A 6,478-nucleotide genomic window follows, 5' to 3' on the forward strand; every position below is an offset into this window, starting at 1 on the left:
GTAGCTCCAACACGAAACAGAAGAGCAATCACACACAAAGACAAACACACACAACGAGAACTAAATAGGACACTAACGAGGACTAACAAGACACAGGTGTACAACATCAAGACAAAACCAAACGAACATGAAACATAGATCGGTGGCAGCTAGTACTCCGGGGACGACGACCGCCGAAGCCTCGGCCGAAACCGTGACAGTACCCCCCCCTTGACGCGCGGCTCCAGCCGTGCGCCGACCCCGGCCTCGTGGACGACCAGGAGGACGCGGAGCAGGGCGCACGGGATGGTCCCGGTGGAACTCCGACAGGAGAGATGGGTCTAGGATGTCCCTCCGCGGCACCCAGCACCGCTCCTCCGGGCCGTACCCCTCCCACTCCACGAGATACTGGAGACCCCCCATCCGGCGTCTTGAGTCCAAGATGGACCGAACGGTGTACGCCGGAGCCCCCTCGATGTCCAGTGGGGGCGGAGGAGTCTCCCCTATCTCATTGTCCTGGAGTGGACCAGCTACCACCGGCCTGAGAAGAGACACATGGAACGAGGGGTTAATATTCTTATACTCAACAGGTAGATGTAACCTATAACACACCTCGTTCAATCTTCTCAGGACTTTAAAGGGCCCCACAAACCGCCGACCCAGCTTCCGGCAGGGCAGGCGGAGGGGTAGGTTTCTGGTAGAGAGCCAGACTCGATCTCCGGGTGCGTACACCGGCCCCTCACTGCGGTGGAGATCGGCGCTCGCCTTGTGACGAAGGACGGCCCGCTGCAGGTGGACGTGGGCAGCGTTCCACGTCTCTTCCGAGCGCCTCATCCAATCATCCACCGCAGGGGCCTCGATCTGGCTCTGCTGCCAAGGTGCCAGAACCGGCTGGTAACCCAACACACATTGGAAGGGGGTTAGGTTAGTAGAGGAGTGGCGGAGAGAGTTCTGGGCCATCTCGACCCAGGGAATGTACCGAGCCCACTCCTCCGGCCGGCCCTGGCAATACAACCTCAGAAACCTACCCACATCCTGGTTGACACGTTCTACCTGCCCGTTACTCTCCGGGTGGTACCCTGAGGTAAGGCTAACCGAGACCCCCAAACGCTCCATGAACGCTCTCCAAACACGGGAGGTAAACTGGGGGCCTCGATCAGACACTATATCCTCGGGTACCCCGTAATGCCGGAAGACGTGGGTAAATAGGGCCTCAGCGGTCTGTAGGGCAGTAGGAAGACCCGACATAGGGAGAAGACGACAGGCCTTAGAGAACCGGTCCACAACGACCAGGATGGTGGTATTCCCCTGAGAGAGGGGAAGGTCTGTCACAAAATCCACCGAGAGGTGGGACCATGGTCGTTGTGGAACGGGCAGGGGTTGTAACTTACCCCTGGGCAGATGTCGGGGCGCCTTACACTGGGCGCACACCGAGCAGGAGGAGACATAAACCCTCACATCCCTGGCCAAAGTGGGCCACCAGTATTTAGTGCTAAGGCAATGCACTGTCCGGCCAATACCCGGATGTCCAGAGGAGGGTGACGTGTGAGCCCAGTAAATGAGTCGATCCCGAATCTCGGCGGAACGTACTTCCGACCCTCAGGACACTGTGGAGGGCTGGGGTCGGGCACGCAACGCTCGCTCGATTTCGGCATTGACCTCCCACACCACCGGTGCCACAAGGCAAGACTCCGGTAGTATGGGAGTAGGCTCAACGGACCTCTCCTCCGTGTCATACCGCCGGGACAGCGCATCTGCCTTACCATTCTGGGACCCAGGGATGTACGTGATTTTAAATACGAACCTGGTGAGAAACATACTCCATCGAGCCTGGCGAGGGTTCAGTCTCCTCGCTGCCCGGATGTACTCCAGGTTCCGATGGTCAGTCAAAATGAGGAAAGGGTGTTGAGCCCCCTCAAGCCAATGCCTCCACACCTTAAGGGCTTGAACTACAGCTAACAGCTCCCTGTCCCCAACGTCATAGTTACGCTCCGCCGGGCTGAGCTTTTTTGAGTAAAAAGCACAGGGGCGGAGTTTAGGTGGCGTGCCGGACCGTTGAGAGAGAACGGCCCCTATACCAGCCTCAGACGTGTCTACCTCAACCTGAAAGGGTAGCGGGATCCGGATGCGCCAGCACCGGAGCCGACGTAAACAGGTCCTTCAGTCTCCTAAAGGCCCTGTCCGCATCAGCTGACCACTGCAGGCGCACCGGACCCCCTTTCAGAAGGGACGTGATGGGAGCTGCCACCTGTCCAAAACCCCGGATAAACCTCCGGTAGTAATTCGCAAAGCCCAAGAACTGCTGCACCTCTTTTACAGTGGTTGGAGTTTGCCAATTACGCACAGCGTACACGATCCACCTCCATTCTCACCCCTGACGCGGACAACCGATAACCCAAAAAGGAGACGGACTCTTGGAAAAACAGACATTTCTCTGCCTTGACATATAGGTCATGCTCCAACAGCCTCCTCAATACACGACGCACCAGGGTTATATGCTCGGCTCGGGTAGACGAGTACACCAGAATGTCATCAATGTACACGACCACCCCTTGTCCCTGCATATCCCGGAAAATGTAATCTACGAAGGATTGGAAGACTGATGGAGCATTCATCAACCCATATGGCATAACGAGATATTCGAAATGACCTGACGTGGTACTAAACGCTGTCTTCCATTCGTCGCCCTCCCTAATGCGCACCAAGTTATACGCGCTCCTGAGATCCAATTTTGTGAAAAACCGCGCTCCATGCAATGACTCTGTCATGGTCGCAATCAGAGGGAGTGGATAACTGTATTTCACAGTAATCTGATTGAGACCACGGTAATCAACCATCTTTCTTCTTCACAAAAAAGAAACTCGAGGAGGCGGGAGAAGTGGAGGGCCGAATGTATCCCTGTCTCAAAGATTTGGCTATGTAAGTCTCCATAGCTTTTCTCTCCTCTTGAGACAAAGGATACACGTGGCTCCGTGGGAGCGCTGCTCCTGCCTGGAGATCAATCGCACAATCCCCCTGTCTATGAGGAGGCAACTGCGTCGCCCTAGTTTTACTAAACACGAGAGCTAAATCCCCATATTCAGGCGGAATGTGCAGTGCGGGCACTTGGTTTGGACTTTCCACCGAAGTCCACGGAAACACCCAGACATCGCCCCTCGCACTGAGCAGACCACCCATCGAGAGCCCTCTGTTGCCACGAAATAGCAGGGTTATGGGTGCTTAACCAGGGAATTCCCAGCACCACTGGGTACGCAGGAGAGTCGATCAGATACAGCTGTATAGTCTCTTCATGACCCCCCTGCGCACACATCCTAAGTGGTGCTGTGATCTCCCTAATCAACCCCGACCCCAACGGGCGGCTATCTAAGGCATGAACGGGAAAAGGTTTGTCAACAGGTAGGAGAGGGATCCCTAAATCTAAACAAAACTTCAGATCAACAAAATTCCCAGCTGCGCCTGAATCTACTAGCGCCTTATGCTGGGAATGAGGTGCAACCTGTGGAAAACACACAGGTATACAAAAGTGCGCAACAGAAAGCTCTGGGTAAGTGGGACGTCTACTCACCTGGGAGGCCCCCCCAGTGCGTGGCCTGTTGTCTTCTCCCCCGGAGAACCCTCCCCAGCACCTGGCCGCAGTGTGCCCTCCACGACCGCACTTGGTGCAGGAGACAGGCCCCCTCGGGCTCCTCCTCCTCCTTTCTCTAGCGCCGGCACCCCCGAGCTCCATAGGGCTCGGCTCGGAGGTGCCGGAAGGCGGAATGGACGGACCCCCTCGGGACATCCACGGGTGGCCAGCAGGGTGTCCAGATGGATGGACATATCGACCAACTGGTCGAAGGTGAGATGGGTATCCCTGCAGGCCAACTCACGTTGAACGTCCTCCCGTAGGCTACATCGAAAATGGTCGATGAGGGCCCGTTCATTCCACCCTGCGTCCGCAGCTAGAGTCCGGAACTCTAGAGCAAACGCCTGTGCGCTCCTCCTCCCCTGTCTCAGGTGGACTAGACGCTCCCCCGGCGTAGGAGATGGTGTTGGCGTCCATCTTCCTCCACTCGGCGTTAGCCGACTCCAACGCCTTGCCCGTGAGACAGGAGATGAGGGCGGAAACGCTCTCGTGTCCCGAGGGCACCGGGTGTACAGTGGCCAGGTAGAGCTCCACCTGCAGGAGGAACCCCTGACACCCGGCAGCTGTTCCGTCATACGCCCTCGGGAGCGAGAGCCGAATCCCCCTGGGTTCCGGACCTGGGACTGGTGGACCGGCCGATGGGGTTGGCAGGGTAGGTGGAGGTGTGGGTACCCCGCTGGCCTCCCATCGGTGCAGGGTGTTGATGACGTCCTGTAGAGCGGTCCCCAGTTGTCGTATCTGGTCGTCTTGGCCGCGAACATGCTCCTCGAGCGACTCAGGCGTAACTGCAGATCCTGCTGATTCCATTTTGGGTGTGTGATTCTGTCAAGGGGTGCTGAAGGTGGGTGTGGTGCATGAATCAAGCGCAGGACGCAGAAGCTCAGTCCAAAAGACTTTAGTGCAATATTCACGTAGAAAATAAGCACAATAAGCCCGAAGGCGAAATAACGGCGCACACAGGCGTCAAACAAACGGCGCACTAACATGTGCGAAAAACCTCTCCAAAACACTGGAGGAAAGTACGTAGCTCCAACACGAAACAGAAGAGCAATCACACACAAAGACAAACACACACAAAGAGAACTAAATAGGACACTAACGAGGACTAACAAGACACAGGTGTACAACATCAAGACAAAACCAAACGAACATGAAACATAGATCGGTGGCAGCTAGTACTCCGGGGACGACGACCGCCGAAGCCTGCCCGAACCAGGAGGAGGAGCAGCCTAGGCCGAAACCGTGACACCTATACAATCAACGTTTATCGTGTTATATTGTATTGAGATACAGTTGTATCATATCGTATTGTATCGTACCTCTGTGTCGCTGCTGCACTCCATGCGCAGGTTGATTGCCCTGACCTCTCTGAACTCCTTAAAGGTCATGAGCGGGAAGCGAACTCCTGTCATCAGCTCCTGGGCCTGGGCTAGCCTCTCCCCTGGGTCGGCCTCTACCCAGACCACCACGGCCCTGAACACGGCCAGCTCTGAGGGCGCGCAGAGGCCGTCAGAGCGGAGGAAATCCAGCAGTTTCTCAGCCGGAAGGTCCGGGAATTTCAGGCTTGTAGACACTTCTTGGAAGTTCCTCAGGACAAAGTCATCGGCCGCCTCAAGGAGTTCCGGCATCCCATAAGCCAGGGCGAAGGAGGCCACGTCCAGACATGAGTTGGCATCCATTTCTTGTTCCAGGAAATCGAGGCACAGCGAGAGGGTGGGCTGGAACTGGAGCTGCAGGGCGGAGCAGGTGATTTCAAAGACACACCCCCAGCTGAGGGAGAGGGACCCGCTGTAGGAACAGCCAATCAAGGCCTCCAGCTCAGAGGCCTCCAGGAAGGGAAGGGCCACACAGGGCTGCTGTGATTCCCTCATCCCGCTGGTAAACATTGCCCGGAAGTAGTCACTACTGGCAGCCAGGAGCACTCTGTGGACTTGAGTCAGGAGAGAGAAGAAAATTCATCATCTGATTTCAGCATCAGCAGTATAATTAAAGCTTCTTTAGAATAATTATTATGACCATCATCATCATCATCATCACCATCGTTATCATCAAGTTACTCCTAAACAGAATACTGGGACTACACCAGCTTGATCCCCGGCAAACCCCAAACATTCTCTCCTCTATCATTGCTACAGTACATAGTCATGATAGCTTTCATTTCAGTCTACTCACCATGAAATGATGTCCCACCAACCTCCAGCTCCACATCACAGCCCACTCTCTCTGCCCACAACTGTCTGATGGACTGAAGACTGACCTTCATCTGTTCTTCAGCAGAGAACTTCTTTTCTTCTGCCCTCTTCTTCTCACCCCTCTTCATCTTCTCCTCCTCTTCACTGCAGAGTTCTAGAACTCTGGGGACCCCTAGTGTTTTAGCTGCAGTCTGTATCTGGGCCAGTGTTTCTCTGTTCAGAGCTGCTATGGTCCCAGTGTAAGCAAACTCCAGCACCCCTGCCAGCCCCACACACCCCACTTCAGGACCCAGACTGATGGATATCTCTGTCTTTATGTCCATTTCAACATCTCTCCTCTCCCTCCTTTTCTCCATCTCTTCATCCCACAGTCTCTGGTGGACAAGGGAGCTCACAGCAGCCAGGACAGGGGAGTGTGCATGGAGACGCTGCCCATCCTCAGTGCTCAGAGTCAGGTCAGTCAGGAGAGAGGAGTCCCTGAGCTGCACCAGACCCTGGAAGACCTCTCTGGGATAGGTGTGTCTGCAGAATGTACAGATCTTCTCTTCATCTCCCAGTCCTTCACTCCTCACCTCTTCTCCCTCTTCTCCCTGGCTTGCCGTGCTGTCGTTCCTCTTCTTGACCCTTGTTCCCTCTTTCTCCTTTCTCTCAGTCAAGCCCATCCGGTTGTTGTTGTAGGCCA

This window comes from Coregonus clupeaformis, chromosome 39 (genome assembly GCF_020615455.1).
Source record: "Coregonus clupeaformis isolate EN_2021a chromosome 39, ASM2061545v1, whole genome shotgun sequence".
Lineage (NCBI taxonomy): Eukaryota > Metazoa > Chordata > Actinopteri > Salmoniformes > Salmonidae > Coregonus > Coregonus clupeaformis.